Genomic DNA, 21,162 nt, shown 5'->3' with positions numbered 1-21,162 from the left:
AATTCCAAGGACTGCATCATAGCCAGCCAACGGTAGAATAAATAACTAAGTCCGAAAAGAAAACCCTTGCATTTTAACCTCAATATCTTTACATTTGCCAGGGCTGGGAACCTCTTCACCATTTGCCACTTGCACCCGAATTCCATCCTACAGGATATGCCGTATACCCAGAGTAGTAGCTAATTTTGTATCCACAAAATTATGTGTGCTGCCGGAATCAATGAGAATGACCACTAGTTGGAACCACAAATAGCCCACAATTCGCATAGTCTTTGGACTAGGAGTGCCGATTATGGCATTTAAAGAAATTTCTGGGAATTCTTCCAAAAAAAAAATCCCCCGGGTCGTCTTCAGCAGGGCCTGACCCTTTGTCCTTCTCAATATCGCCATCCTGCAACACGTCAATTACAAACAACTTTGGAACAGCGCACACATGTCCCTTTGTCCACTTGGAGTCGCATGTATAGCAAAGGCCTTTTTGTCGCCTCTCTTCCATTTGGGCCTGAGAAATTCTTTGGATCGGAATCACGCCTTGGTTTGCTTTAGGCCCTTCCTTACCAACCAATCCACCCCCAGGTGGGGCGGTGACATTTGGCCGAGTTTGGCCTTGGAAATTATTCCAGGTATTGCCCTGGAATGGAGTGTCCTTAGTGAATCCAACTGGCAGCAGCAAATTGAGGCCCTGATTCGGATGTTGGAATTGACTAGAATAAGCCATAGAACGGGGGTACCGTCTGGTTGTTAGAATGCACTCCTCCTGCATTCAGGCTAAGAAGCAGGCATCAACAAGGGTTTTGGGATTAAACATCCTCACCGGCAGCTTGATCTCGTCTTTTAATCCACCCAAGAAACAACTCAATTTGTGGAATTCCGGCAGGTGCTGAACCTTAAGAGCCAGCGTGTCAAATTGGTTTTTGTACTCTTCCAGCGGACCGTCTTGCTTCAACTTGGACAATGTCTCCATGGGGTTGTCATAGGACCCTTTTCCAAAGCGTATCTGCAAGGAGCGGACAAATTCTGGCCAAGTGAGAGAGTAGGAGTGCTAGCACGCAACTCTCTAAACCATACCATAGCTCGGCCGTCCATGTGAAAAGAAGTGATAGACAATCTATGGTCAATAGGAGTATTGCAATACTCAAAGAATTGCTCAAATCTACAACACCAAGTCTCGGCATCCTCTCCATCAAAATGAGGGAAGTCCAAACGGACTATCTTCGGTTTTAAAAAGCCATCCCCAGAACTAGTTTCTCCTTGACAAAAAATTCTCCCCCCTTACCAAAACTCTGTTGAAGCTCAAAAGTATGGATGGGTGATTTGAAACTCATACCGGAGTCAGATTGTTTCTGGATGAGGTCCTCCAAGCGCTTGAATGATGCTTGAGTCTCAGCTTCCATGCGCTTGAGCGCTGCTTGATTCTCCACTTGCATCTCCTTTACTTCCTCTGGCCGAACCATTTGAGTTTGCAACGTCTGCATTACTCCCAGTAATTCGTCCCGCAACTGAGATCGAGTCACCATTGCATTGTCATCCGCCAAAGCCATGGATCTAGTTCTCATAGGCCGGGGATCGGTGGCTGCTGATACCAATTTGTAAGGGGTTTTCTGGGTTGAATGGAATTAAGAGAAGAAAATAGGAACAAATAATGGAAGAAGAGAGGGATGTTTAATCTGAAAATGTAATTCCCTAGTGAATAGGAACAAAAAACACAGATAAGAGCAAATTCGAGGATGCTCAGGCCTCCAAAGAGAAAGGAAAACAACTTGATAATGCCAAAGCTGCCTAATAAAACCCACCGGCTGAGCTTATATACTGCTCTAGTTCGGTTCCGTACAAAACGCTTAGAGAGACATTAAAACGACAAGGCTAACAGAAACATTAAAACGACTAGCTACTTAGCATAAAACGACAAGGCTAACAGAAAAGTTAAAACGACTAGCTACTTAGCATAAAACGACTAAAGGCTTCCCACCCCAAAACAACACCGTTTCTCCCTAAGGAAGAGGCTCCAGCTATATTCCACCAATAAAAGCAGCCACAGAGAAATTGCCACGTAACTCACCCAATCTCCACTAAGCTCCCGAACACTTCAGTTCTCCAACTCCATCTCTACCATACTTAGCCTGTTAGCCCAAGGTCAAGGGCACTCGTGACATCTTCCCAGGAATTTCATCGATGAAAATGTCATTTTCTTTTTTCTCTTTTTTCCTTTTCTCTCTTTTGGTTTCAAAATCCCTCTTTTTGGTACCTATCAGAGGACGCTGGCCAAGGTGAGACCGGCGTCCTCTAAGAACGACGCCGGCCACATCTTGCCCGATGTCCTCTGAGAACGCCGGCCATGGACGCCGGCGTCCACTTGTGTGTGTGTGTGTGTGTGTGTTTTTTTTTAAGAAAAAAGAAAAGGGTATGTGGAAATTACGTGGCGAACAAGGACAGATGTCACAATATTAGGACTGTTAAGTGGTGTTCATGTGGCAAGCCGTTAAAATTTGGATAGAAAAATAGACGGAGATACCAAGTCCATTTTTTTCCAAAACTCAGGTACCATCTATAATACGAGTACCAAAAAATAAGGTTTTTAAAACTCAAGTACCAAAAACATATTTAACCCAAAAGTTTATTATAGGTATACTAGAAAGGATTTTATGATTAGATTTGTAAAATTCAGAGATAATACACTATCACATGAAAAGTGATTTATTCTAGTTAGTCTTTTATTTTTATTAGATTTAGGATTTGAATATTATAGATAATAGGTTATCATTAGAAGTAGTTTATTCCAACTAATCTTTTATTTTTACTATGCATTGTAAATATTTATTTAAAGATACAATCAAGTTAATTAATACTCAGAGAAGTTTATTGTCAAGCGTTTAAGTTTGTAAATGGGAGGTTTAGGGTTCTTCAAACTATCCTAAAATAAAAAGACGTAATATTCTTAAAATTATCCTATTAAAATCTATCATTCTCGTTGTGTTTCCATCCCAAGTTACGTAAGCACGTAACGGTCCCATTCAAAATATGCACTTAGTAGTCAATATGAGAAAAAACAAGAACACACCATAATCATCCCAAAATCTTCTTCTTTTCTTTTCTTTTCTTCTTCTTCTTTTTTTTTTTTTTTTTTTTTTTAAAAAAAAAAAAATTTCCTTCTTTATAGTAGAAGAAAGTTTAGATATAGTACATGTTTTAATGAAACAAAGACCCCCTTTTAAGATATTTTAAAATTGATTAACAAATATGGGTTTAAATGTGAAAATAAAAAGTGAGCTATGCTTTAAAAAAAAAAAAAAAAACCGGTTTAAACTTAACCATAATGTATAAATTAGATAAATTTTTTTTTCTTATTTTTAACAGCTTTCTAGAAAATAAAGTACGTGCAGTGAATGTTATTTTATTTTTTCTTTCTTTCTTTCTTAAGAGTTGGGAGGGACTGTCTTTAAGTAACTACAATTCATATACATGATGTATTTTAAGTGAGTTCATACGTTAGACATTTAAAAAAAAAATTAAAAATTAAAATATCAATCACTTAAAATACGTCATAAATGTTTAATAAAAGAAAGTGAATAGGAAAAACACTAGATTTGATCGATCCACAGGAAATGTTAGACACTCAAGGAAAAAATTTATTATCGTGTAAAAAATTAAATGATTTGATTTTGGTTTTTCCACTAAGAAGTGGAGCAATAAAAAGATTAAATTAATAAGGAAAATAGAGATAAGGAAAATAAATAGGAAAAACAATAAGGCTTAAAGGATCTACCTAGTATTCTACTACGTATTCTCGAGACATTTTTAACTCAACTAGGTAGAGAATCAACTCTCCTAATTGGAAAATTGAACAATCAAGCACCAATTAAAAAAATAAAGTTGATTGAGCATGAGTTTGATTGAAGATTTATTTTGATGACATGTTAAGAAAATAATGTGAATAGGAAAAACACTAGATTTGATCGACCCACTTTTCCTTCTTTCAAAGTCAACCCCATCAATAATGCAATATTTCTTCTCTCCATCTTCTAGTTAAGGATTTAATCTTTGTGTTCTTCTTCCTCTTGGAATCTCCCTATCCTTTCCTTTCTCTTTGACTCTCCTGCTGTGCCTGAAATTGTTAAGATCAAAATTTCTATCTCCATTAGTAACCCCTTTTTGTGGACTCCCTCTTATAACGGGTTGTTTTCTTCCCTCTCGGCCTACAAATTGATTAGGAAAAGTTCTCCCTTCCTTTCTCATCCCACTAAGCCTTCTGTTTCCTGGAAGCGTGGAAGCTTAACTTGAGCGATAGACTTCAATTTTTTTTTTTTTTTTGTGTGTGTGTAAATTCACCTAGAATATTGTCCCTACAAAGTCTCGTATTAGTGATGTGTTTTCCATCCCTACTTCGGACCTGGTTTGTCCCCTTTGCAAATTTGAAATTGATTCCCTTAACCATCTTTTCTTTCGTTACAACTTTGCCAGAATCATTTTGACGGAGTCATTTTGGCCTTTAAATTCTTTAGCTTGGTCTAATATGAGTTTGGTAGACTGGATTAAGTGTATTATCAACCCCACTACTATTTTTGAGATCCCTAAAGAAGATGTCCATCTCTTTCAAATTTTTGCTTTCGTATTGGGTGATCTTCTATGGTTTCATAGAAACAGGGTTTGTAACGCCCCGGATTTTAAAACATATTTTAAAATACGTTAAAGAATAAAAATAATTATTTTAGTTGTTTTATAAATATTTTCAATTGATTTGAAAAGCTGTGTTTTAATAAAACTGATTATTTCTGAGTTAATAAAATAGACAGATAATTAATCATTAGATTAATTATCCTATTTTCATAATTACGCAAATATGATTTTGACAATTTATTATTTATTGTAATAATAATAAAAGCATTATTATTCATAATAAAATATATTTATAAACTCAAAACGAATTTAAAATACACTCTAGTGAATTATTAAATTGATAAAGACCCAGTTTTTATAACACAGTCTGTTAAAATTGATTAGCCGTTTTATTCCATTTAAACCTATTTTTAAATCGTTTAAGCAGTCGCACATTATTTTGCTTTCCCACTTGGTTTATTAAAACCTTCCATTCCTATTTATACTAATCGCTGAAGTACCTTCACCAACTCAATCCACTCGACGTCTTCTTTTTCCTTTCTTTTTATTCTTTTTTTATTCCCTCGACAGACAGTCGGCACTTCAAGCATAATAATGCATATATTTGTGCAGTGGCCGATTTGGCCGAAAGGCATCAAAATGATAACTTGACAAGCTTGTTTTGTTTATTTTATTTTTATATCATTCCTTTTTCTGCTGTCCATCTATCATGCTAGAACACTAACCTAGTGGGAGAGATACGAATATGGAATGCTTTGTTTTCATTATTTTATGTTTCTCTCTCTCATCACCTTCTTTCTACTTTTAATTCTTTATTCCTTCTCTCCTTATTCCTTCTTTCTTTAATCCTTCTTACTTCTCTTTTTAAGGCTGACAGAGAGAGAGACCATCAGAACCGGTTTCCTCTTCCTTTCCTTAGCTTATTTCTTCCTTTCTTTTATTCTCCTTTCCTGTTCCTTCTTCTTCTTCTCTTAGACCGAAACCCACCAAGACAATCAGAGAACCATAAACAAATTCAGTAAAAACAAACCCATCAAGGCCCGAGACCCCACGAACTCGGAACCACCGAGACTCGACGAACCCGTGCGTGACCCAGCCGACCCGGCGTCGACCCAGGGGCAACTCCGACGGGTTCTGGCCGTGACCGGCGAACCCAGCAACCCGGATTTCCAAGCATCTCATTCCTTCCGAACAACCGAAGCGTGACCAAACCCAGAACCGGATTCTAGCCAATTCCCCAAATGCGAGACGCCAGTGGACACCAAGAAGACCTGATTTGGGCCATGTTTCCAGTAGGCCAGAAGAACCTACAGATTTATCCAACCCAATCTAATCTGACCTGCAAGCCCAACCCAACAGCAATCCACAAATTGATTTCAGCCCAGACCCGCAAGCCCATCAACCCAGACCCAGCAGCCCAAAACCCATAAGCCCCACAAACTAGTTCTAAACCAGCAACCCACAAGCCCAAAGCCCAGACCGAAGCCATTAAACCCAGCAGTAACCCATACCCACTGAGCTTGACCCGAACCCGGAACCCCGACCCGCCTCCGGCGACTTTTCCGGCAGTGTCTCCGGCCACTTTTCCGGCGACTTTCCGGCGACTTTCCGGTGACTTTTTCGGCTATTTTTCTCGGCGACCAAACTCACCGTTTCGCTGGATTTTCGAGTGAAAATCCTTAATGTGAGTTTCTAAGTTTTTAATTAGCCTAAAAGTATATATTTTCATAAAATCAAGTAACTAGTATATTAGAATATAACTTTAATAATTATAGAATTGAATATTCTTATTATAACTTATTTATGTATATTATATTTTGAAAAATATATATATACTCTAAAGTATTGATTATGTTTGATTATTGATAATTAATGAGTGATGTTGTTTAAACTAAGGGCTTGATTAATTATAAAACTCTAGAATTAAAGAACGATTTCATGAGTTTAATCATGTAATGCATTGTTTTAGAAATTGAGTATTATGGAAATTGAGCATGCTGTATTATTATGATTTCTCAAATATATTGGTTGAAATAATTGTTAATATGTTTTGTTAATTGGTTTGGTAATTGGATTGATGTTCCCTAAAAGTGATTAGGTTTTGTTAGAAAAATACATAGGTTTCTTGTTGGTTGATTTCTCTATGCTATAGAGAATGATATTAAGAATTTTAGATTGTACTCGAGTGATTACTTGAGACCTAGATTAGATGTTATTCCAAAGTATTGATTTGCTAATTGATTAAGTAAATATTAAGTTTTAACCATGTTGAGTGTTCATAAATGTAAGTGATTTTCCAATTAATAGATGATCGCTTCTATGTATGTGTCTATGTATAAAAATAGAATTCATGTTGAGGCATGAGTTTCTAGAAAGTAATGATATTGACCTTGTATGCACATGTATATGTGTTTGATGCAGATGATGAATTGAGACAGCACAAAAAGGGCTGTAAGTATTTTTATACTTACTGAGGGTAGCACTGGATTTCAGTAATGTTGTGTTTATGTTTTATTTTAATTGGATGCGTGTGACTGATTATTGCATACTGTTAATAATCAACCTATTAATATTGGGCGCGACGTCTCCCAAAGGTTCATGATAGAGTTGAACCGGAAACAATAATAATCATATTGATTGGGACGGCTTTCAAAGTACTAGAGGAGGGAGGTCTCCGATAGTGCGAAAACAAGTTAATTAAAATGTAATGTAGAGGGGACGGCCTCGAGAAACACGATTAAACGGGGGGACGTGCCCTTACAAGAGAGGAGTGTAATCACTATATAAACTGTTAAACTTTGCATGAAAAACTATCACCACATCATTATGTCATATCTGTTCCTTAAAATAACGCATAAATCATGATGTTGTTGAAAGACAGTTAGCTCACTCATGGAACTATGGGATTGTGGCGGTAACCACCTTCTCATAGATGTTTGCGCAGGTACTGAAGATTATGGAATGGATTAACTGCTAGCTTAAGAGATTTATAGCTGTGTAGTTAGGATTTTAGTACTTTGTACTCATAGATGTTTGTACTATTTGCTTGTAATATGTCTAGACATTTACTTGTAATTAATAAGTTCCATGCAGGCTTTAGTGTCATATGTGACACATGTTTCTTTGTAAATAGTGTAAAGATTTTTAATGTATTTTCTAGAAGATGTCAGTTAAAGCTCTGAATATATCGTAAGGGAGTTGTCCCTATCGGTGATGTTTAAAAAAAAAGATATTCGTATTTTTCCGCTGCTAGATTTTATCAACTCTGAATGGTTAACGATACGTAATTATCCAGATATAATTACTTACGCTTTTTTGTAAAAAGCGGGTCGTTACAGTATGGTATCAGAGCGGTTTGCTCTGTGGCCTAGTGAACATTCAGAGTCATACTATAACTTAGGTAAGTTACAGTATGGTATCTAAGGCTATCAGACTTGACCTTAGGAGTCTAGGATTAACACAAGAGCTATAGGAAAATTGAACTTTTTATAAACTCCTTAAAAGCTTTTGGTATGAAGTTAAGCAACGTAAGAGAATAGTAACTATCATTAATGGTTAGGATTTTTATGCTTGTGTGAATGTATGCATTATATGGTTCCTATGACTATATGTTTTCATTGCTATGCAACTTAGGAAACATATTGATATGTTCTATTAAAAATTGCATGCCAAATAAAGAATGTACTATGAATATGCGTAGGAATAACATTATTAACCACTGCGTACAGTTAGGACTTGTGTAGCATGATGACTTATTCCTCTATAGATATTGGACGATGTATGTTTGTATATGCTACCTATCCTTGATAAAATAGTACACCACACTACCTTCGATAAATCGATCATACCTTTAAATTTATTTACTTAGTTTTTGTATATGATCTCTAAGTTATCAGTAGCTTTATAACACTAAGTATGAATACTTTAAAGCTATCGATAAATGTTTGAATTATTATTTGTCTAGTGTAGAGTCGAATAGATATGCCTTATTTGAGGTTAACAATTTGGATGTTTTATGTACAGAAGGATTTTACCCTGATCATGATCTCAGCATCATGATGATAAGATTCTTAGTTATGGCGTTAGACAGCAGAGTGTCTATAATATACATGAGATTTGAGGTATGGAAGTATAATTGATCTTATAATTAGGCTGAATAATACTTAGTATTATTGTGAGACATAATCTTGAAATGCTCTTTGGAGATATAACTTGCATAATCTTGATACTTGATATCTTTACAGATTTATGAATATTAAGTTGATAGATTGATATAACACTTTATTGAAGTACTTAGAATTGATAGTTGTCCTATGATCATGATAAGGTTAACCTTGGAATCAAAAGAACATATATTGAGATTTTGAGGTACACCTGATTAACCGTAGAGAGTAAGGAAAAGATAAATCTTAAGGATTAATGATTCATGGCTTGTTGTATTACGAGCATCTATGGTACCTTTTGAAGATAGGTATATAATTAGTAGATTGATGGATCATGTGAATTTTGAGGATATATAAGTATGTCATTTAGATATGTTATGATTAACAAATATCTGTCATCTTGTATATGATATCTTTTGGAGATAGGTGCATAAATTATAGATTGCTAATTTATCGGAATATATATATTCGATGATCTATAGGGAAGGGAATTGATTAAATAATTTGATGACACTTGGAGATATTGTCTTTTTATGCATTTGATAAACTCTGGAGAAGTTAGAAATTTATGGATTGATAAATTGTTGAGGTTTTCTAAAGCTTAAGTGAATTGATATAACTGATTTGATCAAAAGATTTGATGATTTTTGGAGAGATTATTTTCCCTATGCATCTGACGAACTTTGGAGAAGTTTATATATATTTGAGGTCTTTCTAGAGCTTAAGTTAAATAAAATTTTGATTTTGTGATTCTTAGATATCCTTGCTTGGCAGATAAGTTTATAATTAGCACATCTGAGTATTGATTGACTGCATAACTAAATTGGAGTAATATTAGGGTTTTAAACTATTGCAATTTGAGGATGATAGTAATTATGCAAGAATAAGAAAGAAGATCATAGTTCAAAGGATTACAGCCATATTAGATGATAAGGACAGTATATAGAGAATAATTATTGTCTTACAAGATGAACCACTTTGGATTCAAAGAAAACCATAGACTTGCAAATCGGACCTTTTCTGCACCATTCCCGGAGAATACTGGTATGCTTATACCTGCAGGTATTTCATAATACTGCAATTAGTTATTTATTTTTGTAAATAAAATTTGCTAGATCAAATAGAATACCTGGCTAAACCTCAGGGCGGAAAACCCTAAGAGTTTGGACTGCACGCAAGAGATCCTGGTGTTGTCCTTGGAGACGATTGGTGTTCTGCTCCAAATCAGCATACCTCTTTCCCAAATCATTCGCATAGGAATCTACCACCTTCTTCAGCTTTCTATTTTCTTGCTGTAGAATCCGATTCCTTCGCCTAAAGTCCATATACATTCGCTGCAAAGTCAAATTTTGAGCTTTCAACGCTTGAATTTCGTTCCCTCGAGCTTGCAGACGGCGAGCCATATTGGAAACAGAAGAGGCGCCCTGAATACTGAATGCCAGGGAGTCATTGATGGCTTGGGCATCGGTCCTATCTGCTAACAACTTTTCATCTCGAGGAGTCATGATGCCTTGAGCTACGGATGCAGCTACTGCATCACTTAGCATCGCAGAGTCATTAGTCAGAAGGGGACCTCTCTGAGATAGGAACAATGGACGCCAAATCTCTGGTACTACAGGTGCAGTATTTAGATCAAAATTATTTTGAGAGGATGAAGAAGCCATGTGTAGAAAACTCAGGAAACGAAGATATTCCTCAAAGGATCTGAAGGAGAGAAGATAGAAATGAAGCTGTTATTCGAAAGATCTGAAGGGAAGGAATGAGAACTTAATCAGTGGACGAGACGCAGTCTAATCAACGTCATTCTGGGCGCAGCCGCCTCTACCACTAGTAGACAGCCCTCGAATCACGAGTTCTCTTCTTTTTCGGCTTTCACCCTTTTCACCTTCTCGAATTTCGAATTCACCTAATAGCTTTTCCGGATTTCTCGCCGCACTTTTCGCACCGTGCAGAGCTGGATGAGCATTCTGAGAAAAGGAGAGAGCGTATCACGATACGCTGTCGGCACCACTTGCACCGTTGCCTCTCAAATCTCCTCTATAAATACACTCGTCTTCCCTCATGCAAAGTACACCCTTGAGCTCTCAACCCTTCACACTTTGAGAGCCAAATTTTCCTTCTAGTCTGAACTCATCATCGCCTCCTACGAAAGAAGATGTAGTATCACCACCTCAAACCTAAATCAAGAAAAATGCAGCATCACAACCAGATTCACAAACAACGAAGCAAGATTATCCTTGATCATGCAAGACCTTCTCTTCCGCCTTGTCAACCTGGACTCCCCTCACATCTATTCCTCATCCAGTGTTGATAATCTGCGACAGAAGGGAAAGCACACCACGATATGAGTACCGCACTCATATCCTTTCCGGATTGCTTGCCTCGCCTTCCTCTCCTTCCTGGTTTCCATGTTTCTATTTGGCAAGCCTTCCACCAAGATTATCAGAAAACATCATCACAAAAGAAATTTGTTGTACAAGAAATTTTCCGATAATGAGAAATAAATTTTTCCTTTTCTACAACTTACACTTCAGCTTAATTTGTCATACAGGGTTGAGTGTTTGTTTTGCTTGTTTATAATTAGATGCTTCTTATAAAATCTGCATCACTAGACTTAAAAATTTAGGAATCTAAATATTTCCATGCGAATCATAGTTTACGAATTTCGAGGACGAAATTCTTTTAAGGAGGGAAGGATGTAACGCCCCGGATTTTAAAACATATTTTAAAATACGTTAAAGAATAAAAATAATTATTTTAGTTGTTTTATAAATATTTTCAATTGATTTGAAAAGCTGTGTTTTAATAAAACTGATTATTTCTGAGTTAATAAAATAGACAGATAATTAATCATTAGATTAATTATCCTATTTTCATAATTACGCAAATATGATTTTGACAATTTATTATTTATTGTAATAATAATAAAAGCATTATTATTCATAATAAAATATATTTATAAACTCAAAACGAATTTAAAATACACTCTAGTGAATTATTAAATTGATAAAGACCCAGTTTTTATAACACAGTCTGTTAAAATTGATTAGCCGTTTTATTCCATTTAAACCTATTTTTAAATCGTTTAAGCAGTCGCACATTATTTTGCTTTCCCACTTGGTTTATTAAAACCTTCCATTCCTATTTATACTAATCGCTGAAGTACCTTCACCAACTCAATCCACTCGACGTCTTCTTTTTCCTTTCTTTTTATTCTTTTTTTATTCCCTCGACAGACAGTCGGCACTTCAAGCATAATAATGCATATATTTGTGCAGTGGCCGATTTGGCCGAAAGGCATCAAAATGATAACTTGACAAGCTTGTTTTGTTTATTTTATTTTTATATCATTCCTTTTTCTGCTGTCCATCTATCATGCTAGAACACTAACCTAGTGGGAGAGATACGAATATGGAATGCTTTGTTTTCATTATTTTATGTTTCTCTCTCTCATCACCTTCTTTCTACTTTTAATTCTTTATTCCTTCTCTCCTTATTCCTTCTTTCTTTAATCCTTCTTACTTCTCTTTTTAAGGCTGACAGAGAGAGAGACCATCAGAACCGGTTTCCTCTTCCTTTCCTTAGCTTATTTCTTCCTTTCTTTTATTCTCCTTTCCTGTTCCTTCTTCTTCTTCTCTTAGACCGAAACCCACCAAGACAATCAGAGAACCATAAACAAATTCAGTAAAAACAAACCCATCAAGGCCCGAGACCCCACGAACTCGGAACCACCGAGACTCGACGAACCCGTGCGTGACCCAGCCGACCCGGCGTCGACCCAGGGGCAACTCCGACGGGTTCTGGCCGTGACCGGCGAACCCAGCAACCCGGATTTCCAAGCATCTCATTCCTTCCGAACAACCGAAGCGTGACCAAACCCAGAACCGGATTCTAGCCAATTCCCCAAATGCGAGACGCCAGTGGACACCAAGAAGACCTGATTTGGGCCATGTTTCCAGTAGGCCAGAAGAACCTACAGATTTATCCAACCCAATCTAATCTGACCTGCAAGCCCAACCCAACAGCAATCCACAAATTGATTTCAGCCCAGACCCGCAAGCCCATCAACCCAGACCCAGCAGCCCAAAACCCATAAGCCCCACAAACTAGTTCCAAACCAGCAACCCACAAGCCCAAAGCCCAGACCGAAGCCATTAAACCCAGCAGTAACCCATACCCACTGAGCTTGACCCGAACCCGGAACCCCGACCCGCCTCCGGCGACTTTTCCGGCAGTGTCTCCGGCCACTTTTCCGGCGACTTTCCGGCGACTTTCCGGTGACTTTTTCGGCTATTTTTCTCGGCGACCAAACTCACCGTTTCGCTGGATTTTCGAGTGAAAATCCTTAATGTGAGTTTCTAAGTTTTTAATTAGCCTAAAAGTATATATTTTCATAAAATCAAGTAACTAGTATATTAGAATATAACTTTAATAATTATAGAATTGAATATTCTTATTATAACTTATTTATGTATATTATATTTTGAAAAATATATATATACTCTAAAGTATTGATTATGTTTGATTATTGATAATTAATGAGTGATGTTGTTTAAACTAAGGGCTTGATTAATTATAAAACTCTAGAATTAAAGAACGATTTCATGAGTTTAATCATGTAATGCATTGTTTTAGAAATTGAGTATTATGGAAATTGAGCATGCTGTATTATTATGATTTCTCAAATATATTGGTTGAAATAATTGTTAATATGTTTTGTTAATTGGTTTGGTAATTGGATTGATGTTCCCTAAAAGTGATTAGGTTTTGTTAGAAAAATACATAGGTTTCTTGTTGGTTGATTTCTCTATGCTATAGAGAATGATATTAAGAATTTTAGATTGTACTCGAGTGATTACTTGAGACCTAGATTAGATGTTATTCCAAAGTATTGATTTGCTAATTGATTAAGTAAATATTAAGTTTTAACCATGTTGAGTGTTCATAAATGTAAGTGATTTTCCAATTAATAGATGATCGCTTCTATGTATGTGTCTATGTATAAAAATAGAATTCATGTTGAGGCATGAGTTTCTAGAAAGTAATGATATTGACCTTGTATGCACATGTATATGTGTTTGATGCAGATGATGAATTGAGACAGCACAAAAAGGGCTGTAAGTATTTTTATACTTACTGAGGGTAGCACTGGATTTCAGTAATGTTGTGTTTATGTTTTATTTTAATTGGATGCGTGTGACTGATTATTGCATACTGTTAATAATCAACCTATTAATATTGGGCGCGACGTCTCCCAAAGGTTCATGATAGAGTTGAACCGGAAACAATAATAATCATATTGATTGGGACGGCTTTCAAAGTACTAGAGGAGGGAGGTCTCCGATAGTGCGAAAACAAGTTAATTAAAATGTAATGTAGAGGGGACGGCCTCGAGAAACACGATTAAACGGGGGGACGTGCCCTTACAAGAGAGGAGTGTAATCACTATATAAACTGTTAAACTTTGCATGAAAAACTATCACCACATCATTATGTCATATCTGTTCCTTAAAATAACGCATAAATCATGATGTTGTTGAAAGACAGTTAGCTCACTCATGGAACTATGGGATTGTGGCGGTAACCACCTTCTCATAGATGTTTGCGCAGGTACTGAAGATTATGGAATGGATTAACTGCTAGCTTAAGAGATTTATAGCTGTGTAGTTAGGATTTTAGTACTTTGTACTCATAGATGTTTGTACTATTTGCTTGTAATATGTCTAGACATTTACTTGTAATTAATAAGTTCCATGCAGGCTTTAGTGTCATATGTGACACATGTTTCTTTGTAAATAGTGTAAAGATTTTTAATGTATTTTCTAGAAGATGTCAGTTAAAGCTCTGAATATATCGTAAGGGAGTTGTCCCTATCGGTGATGTTTAAAAAAAAAGATATTCGTATTTTTCCGCTGCTAGATTTTATCAACTCTGAATGGTTAACGATACGTAATTATCCAGATATAATTACTTACGCTTTTTTGTAAAAAGTGGGTCGTTACAGGGTTGTTCATGATGGTGTTTCTCCTGATGCTCTGACACTTTCTAGATCTGTTAAAACAGTTTCTCTGGAGCCTCAATCTACTTGAAAAGGTCTTGCCTCTCCCCCTTATGGAGCTTTGAGTTCCCTCATTTGAAACCTCTTTTAAGGTGAATTTTGATACCACAGTTCGAACCTTCATTGGCCAAGCAGCAGTTTGCCATGACTCCAGTGGCAAGATCATTAAGGTGCTCTCCTAGGTCAGTCCCTCTTCTGATCCCACTTATGGGGAGGCCTTGGATACAACTCTTGCTGTGTCTTTAGCTATTTCTCTTCATCTCAAAGACTTAATGTTGGAAGGTGATTCCCATGCTGTCATCATGGCTCTGCAGCATCCAACTATTGTGCAAGACTAAAAGATTGCAGATATCATATCTAATTCCATTGCAACCATAGCCCCTTTTTCTTCTTCTTGGAAGATAAGGAAAGTTTACAGAAGTGCAAACTTTTGTGTCCATCATGTCATCATGTGGCATAGTGGGCTGTAGCTAGAGTTCACTCTAACTTCATTCCCACTAGATTTCCTCATCCCTCTACTGTCCCCTTTTATAGTGAAAAAGATCCACCTTTTCTTGAGCGTTTTTCTTGTTGTTTGCTTTGCTGACATGTACTTACAACAACAACAACAACAACCAAAAAGGGGGGGGGGGGGGGGGGGGGGGAAGAAGAAGAAAAAAAGAAAGAATGTGTTATGTATGAAAAATAGTATGTTACAGATTAGGGATGTATATGAACCGAGCCGAGCGGAGCTTTGCATGTTCGAACTCGGCTCGACAAATTTTTAGTGAGTTCGAGCTCGGCTCGAGCTTGGTGAAATTTTCAAAACTTATGTTTGAGCTCGGCTCATTTCCTTTTTAAGTGGTTCGAACTTAGATCGAACTGGGTAAGTATTTATCAAATAAACGAGCTCGAGCTTGAGCTCGTTTTCTTTTTTTGGCACCTTCTTATTCTTTTACAAGCAAATAAACAAGGCTAAATAATCGTAAACACAAACTAAATTCATTCTGATATCAAATTCCATAACTCTTTTGATCTGAGTTTGATCATTCAAACCTGATAGCAAATTTCATTGATCCTTAAACATTTTTTACAGACTAACTTTAAAATTGATATATTTGAAAATACAACTTTTAAAAGTACAACTATAAATAAACGTAATACAATTTGAAAAATACTAAGCAAATTGAAGCAGTCCAAGCACCTAGGCTAATCTCAACATTCATAAAGTTACAACTTACAACTTACAACTCATTCTTTACAAAGCCAACAAAAAATTCCAACTAATAACTCATTCTCAAGAATTCCAACAAAAGATATACAAAAGAGAAGTTGCCAAGCCAAGCTAATAATATAGCATATACAAAATAACATGAACTACAATATACAAGCATTCAAAAAAATAAGTCCAGCTGCATAGCTTACAAAATTAACAAAACTAAGTTTAAATACATGGCAGGCTATACAACAAATCCATATGGATGGATAGTTCCATCTCAAGAATTCCAACAAAAAATAATAAAAAGATAACTTGCCAACTTGCCAAACTTCAAGCTAACAATATAACATATACAAAATAACATGAACTACTACACAAGCATTCAAAAAAATAAGTCCAACTGTCAAACTTACAAAATTAACAAGAATAAGTTTAAATAGATGGTAGCCTATACAACAAATCCCCATAGATGGAGAGACCCCATCTCAAGAATGCCAACAAAAAAGAAACATAAAACAAGCTGGTTAACTTCTTCAGCTGTTTATTACAAAAGAAAATGCAAAAATTAGTAAGAATCATAAATATAAACTCCGCAAGTCTTAAACATAAAAACTTAAGCATGCAAACTTACATAATCAGTGTATGCATGACTATGAAATACTTCACACTCAACTTACCATGAGCATACCAAATACCAACACAAACTGAACACCAAATACAACACTTCAAGTCTTCAACCATACCAAGTATCTGCATAAAATAACTTGTTAAAAACAAAGCAGTAGATAAGTTAGTTTCACTCAAGTAGAATTGAAAAAAGAAATCAATCATAAATTAGAATTTGATCTCATTAACTATAGCAAAAAAATACTCCACAATCTAGCATTGCTCCCAACTTGCTAAGTAACTAAGGCAACTCAATCTCCACCAAAGATGGTCCATCCTTCTACAAAAAAACAAAGAGCATTAGTTACTTTTTATTAAAGGGAAAAGCAAAAACAACATATACCTCTGCAAATTATAACACTCACATTAGATGATTTTTTAAGTCCATGTAAAGCTCGAACCCAATCAGAGCCACACAACAACATTTCCACAGTTTCAGTAGCTAAAGATGCATGAACGGATTAATGACCCTAGCACCAGCACTAAATGTTGATTTCGAAGCCACCGTAATGATAGGAATTACAAGCATGCCCCGTGCCATCTTAGATAAAATACGGTACTTAAGTTGATTGGATTTCCACTATTCCAAAGCATCAAATTTCAAATCAGCACCCTCATCACAAATATAAACATCTTCTTCTAAAAATACTTTCAAATCAGATTTCACCGGTTGAAAGGTATCAACACTTCTTACAAAAGATTGACATAGCCATTCTACTTGTAGTGCTCCTCTGAACAATACTAGCTGAACTATCACTTGAAGTTGAAGAAGATACACAAACATTTTCCTACCCACTTTGTGGGCCAGCAGATAAGTTATGGTCATCAACATACTCACCATACAACTCATTTAAAACCCTACGAACCCTTTCAATATTTGTAGTGGCTTCAGGCTTTTGATAAATTTTAGGGAAACAAAATTGTACAAGTTTTATCTTGAACCTTGGATCCAAAATAGCGCCAATAGCCATGAGCAGGTTGCATTCCCCCCAATACTTCTCAAACTTCAAATTCATTTTTTATCCCATTGTTCTTATAATCATTTTCATCCCTACATTTCTTGCCGAACACATCTTTTATTCTCCAAAGCTAGCGAAGAAATAAATTTGTAGTTGGATAATTATTCTCTGATATTATCTTTGTCACCTCATTGAAAACCTCTAAAACACAACATTGTCAACTTTCCCCCAATCTTCAACAGTTGGCACCCAACGAAAACTTTGATCCCTATCTTCATACCTAGGGAACACTGCCCTAAACTCTAATGCAGTAGACAACATCATATAAGTGCTATTCCACCTAGTGGGAACATCCACAATCAGTTTCTTTAAGGACAACTGTAACTACTTTTCAATTTCATCAAACTACTTCAACCTCCCCTCCGATGCAACTAAATACTTTATACCATCCCTAACACAATTCACAATATCCCCAGTTTGACTAATCTCATCTTACACCAACAAATTTGTTATATGAGCACAACAACGTATATGAAACATTTGTCCCCCAACAAATAATGTTTTTTTTCACAGCAAAATCATCTTTTAAAATTCGAATAGCCACATCATTGTTTCTTGCATTGTCTACTATTATTGTACACATTTTATTCTCAATTCTCCAGTCAATGAAACTCTTTTGAAGAGCATTAGCAATAATAACACCACTATGTGGGGTGGGACGTTACAAAAGTTCAAGACACATTTTTGTAAATTCCACCGAGAATCAACAAAATGACATGTAACTACCATTTGTAAGAAACTCTCTGACATGAGGACCACATGTTAATTGTTATGTTTACTTTTTTAACATTTCTCGACAAAATTTTCAGCTTCTTTTTCTCTATTTCATAAGTAGATCTACAATCATTTTTTGCAGTTGCACGAGATATCTTTTGCCAATAAGGACTGTTAGCTCTCATAAACTTGTTAAACAAAGCATGCTCCATTTGCATAAAAGGATACTCATGGTAAAGTATCATATGAGAAGCAAGTTCCCTTAGAATCAAATGTAAGCACATTCTGCTTCTTGTTAGTTGCTATGCATGGAATATAGCTATTCAAGTGCCTATGAAACTGAGTTGTGGCGCCCTAAGTAGGAATGCCAATGATGGATTTACAGTGAATGCATTGAGCTTTCTTAACACCAGATTGCACTACTTCCTTAAAGTTCTTCAAAATTAGAGAAGTTTTCTTCCTTGGCTTCTCTCATAAGCATGTTTTTGAGGATCATCCTCCTGGACCTCCTTAGCCACAAGAGCACCTTCACCATTGGGGACAACATTTCCACCACCATCATCATCCTATGTGATATTCATTAGATTTAGGTTCACATGAAGTGAACCTTTGTTTGAATCGTCTCCAATGATTATCAGCTCGTCCATGGACAATTTTTTAGTAACTGACTATCTACATTAGAATAATAAACACAAACATATACAGAGCATTAAATCAAACAGAATGAATAATAAATCAAACTTAAATATTTAAATAGCATTGTACTACAAATTACATGGTAAATGATAAACAACATCAGATTGTATCATTTTTCTCAATTTTCTCAGAACCCAAACAAAAAGACATAGAGTTAAAAAAAAAAAAAAAAAAAAAAAAAAAAAAAAAAAAAAAAAAAAAATCATCATTGTATATATACCATTTACCAAAGAACTCAAACACTTTTCTCATCAGACATCAAACAAGGAAAAAGCTTTCTTAAAATTTGCATTCCTCATAACCTAAACAAAGAGCAAGACTTTTGTGACCTTAGCGAAATCAAATCACACTTTTTTAAGTTTTTGACTCAAATTGATTTCTTTTTTTCTTTTTAGAAAAAAATATATATTCTCTGTCTCTGTTTTCTAAAAAAAAAGAATGGAAAAATGAGAATTTTTTTTTTTTTTTTCTTCTCTTTCTCGGTTTTCTTAGGACCCAAAACTTTGGACAAGAGTAATGGTAAGAAAGAGTGACAGAAGATGAAAATATAAGAAGATAGGCTAAAAGAATGAAGGAGAAAGAGAGATTCACAAAAAAAAATCATAACACCTATGAGACTTTTGGAGAAATGACTCAAAATTCAAAAGTTCTTTCTACAAGAGAGTAACCGAGTAACAAAGAACAAATAACAAAAATAAAACAAAATATTTTTGGGTAATTAACTTTTCCCCCCATAAACTACCAAAAAATGCGTGATGCCCCCATGAACTACCAACTCGACAGTAAAAGAGCATCCAACTATCAACTTTATACATTTTGTCCCCTTCCGTCAGTCAAACCCATTAACATGGATGGAATATGCCGATTTTGAACGTTAATTTTGATTAAAAGACAAAAATGCCCTCAATTGATAAAAAAAAAAAAAAAAAAAAAAATTGGTTTATTAATTTGGTTTAAATTTATTAATAAAAAATATTAAAACTAATATATATATTAAAAAAAAAAAAAAAAATAGGGGGTGGCAGCCACCCCTTTAGGTGGAGGGGGTGGCATGCGAGCCACCCCCAGAGGTGGGTCCGGCCACCCTGCAACCTAGGGGGCCGCTCGACCACCCCAACTTTTCTCAGGGGTGGTCGCACAGGTGGCCGAGCCACCTTTGGGGGTGGCTCGTAGGCCACCCCAAAAAAACCTAGGGTGGCCGCGCGGCCCCCTAGGTTGCGGGGTGGCCGTGAGCCACCCCAGAGGTGGCCAGACCCACCTCTAGGGGTGGCATGCAGGCCACCCCCTCCACCTAAGGGGGTGGCAGCCACTCCTCCGACAGCACCCCTTCTCCTTTTTTTTTTTTAATTTTTTTTTTTTATATTTAAGTTGAGGGCATTTAGGTTATTTTTTAAATTGAGTGAGGGTATTTAAGTATTTTCACGAGTTAGGCTAACAGAAAGGGGCAAAACATGTAACTGTGGTAATTGAATGCTCTTTTTTGGTCGAGTTGGTAGTTCATGGGGGCATCGCGCATTTTTTGGTAGTTCATGGGGGGAAAAGGTAATTACCCCAAATATTTTAGACAAAACATATATGCCCATAAGATGATGAAGCATGCGAGTTGTGCAGGTGAGCCCAAGACAGGTTGTCGTTGTCATACTCAAGATTTGACTGCCAAATCTTAGAGGTGAAGCTTCAAGATCTAATTGTACATAGAGAAGATGAGAAAGCCTGAGAGAGGAGTTGAGATTCTTGAGAAAAAGACTGCTGCTGGTGAGGCTTAGAGATGTTTGTAAGAGAGAGGCATATCAATCTCATTGAATGTAGGGTGTGAGTAGTTAAGAGTATTAACTATTTGAGTTTGTCGAGGGGAGAAACCAAAGACGAAGACAAAGACGTCGAAGAGGCAAGTTGCATGAGACTAAAGAGTAAAGACTTGAAGAGTCTAAGCGTGAAAAAGAAAAGAAAAGAAAAGAAAAGAAAAAAAGCAAGCATCAAAGCATTTGGCCATCGGATCTTCATCAATGTGATCCAAGCTAAACGATCAAGAGA

At 36.1% G+C, this 21,162-nt stretch overlaps 2 long non-coding RNA genes across 2 annotated transcripts; both read left to right on the top strand.

Annotated features, from left to right (window-relative positions):
* The first annotated feature begins 5,029 nt into the window (after nucleotides 1-5,029).
* Nucleotides 5,030-7,859, top strand: LOC133867279 (uncharacterized). Its single transcript, XR_009900022.1, has 2 exons — nucleotides 5,030-6,298; nucleotides 7,036-7,859. It is a non-coding gene; the product is annotated as an uncharacterized LOC133867279 (long non-coding RNA).
* Nucleotides 7,860-11,858: 3,999 nt separating this feature from the next.
* On the top strand, nucleotides 11,859-14,688 carry LOC133867378 (uncharacterized). The gene is made up of 2 exons (XR_009900044.1): nucleotides 11,859-13,127; nucleotides 13,865-14,688. It is a non-coding gene; the product is annotated as an uncharacterized LOC133867378 (long non-coding RNA).
* Nucleotides 14,689-21,162: the final 6,474 nt, after the last annotated feature.

Source organism: Alnus glutinosa, chromosome 4 (assembly GCF_958979055.1).
Source record: "Alnus glutinosa chromosome 4, dhAlnGlut1.1, whole genome shotgun sequence".
NCBI classification, from domain to species: Eukaryota; Viridiplantae; Streptophyta; class Magnoliopsida; order Fagales; family Betulaceae; genus Alnus; species Alnus glutinosa.
Note: the sequence above shows the minus strand (reverse complement) of the source record. Positions and strands in the feature narration are given on the sequence as shown.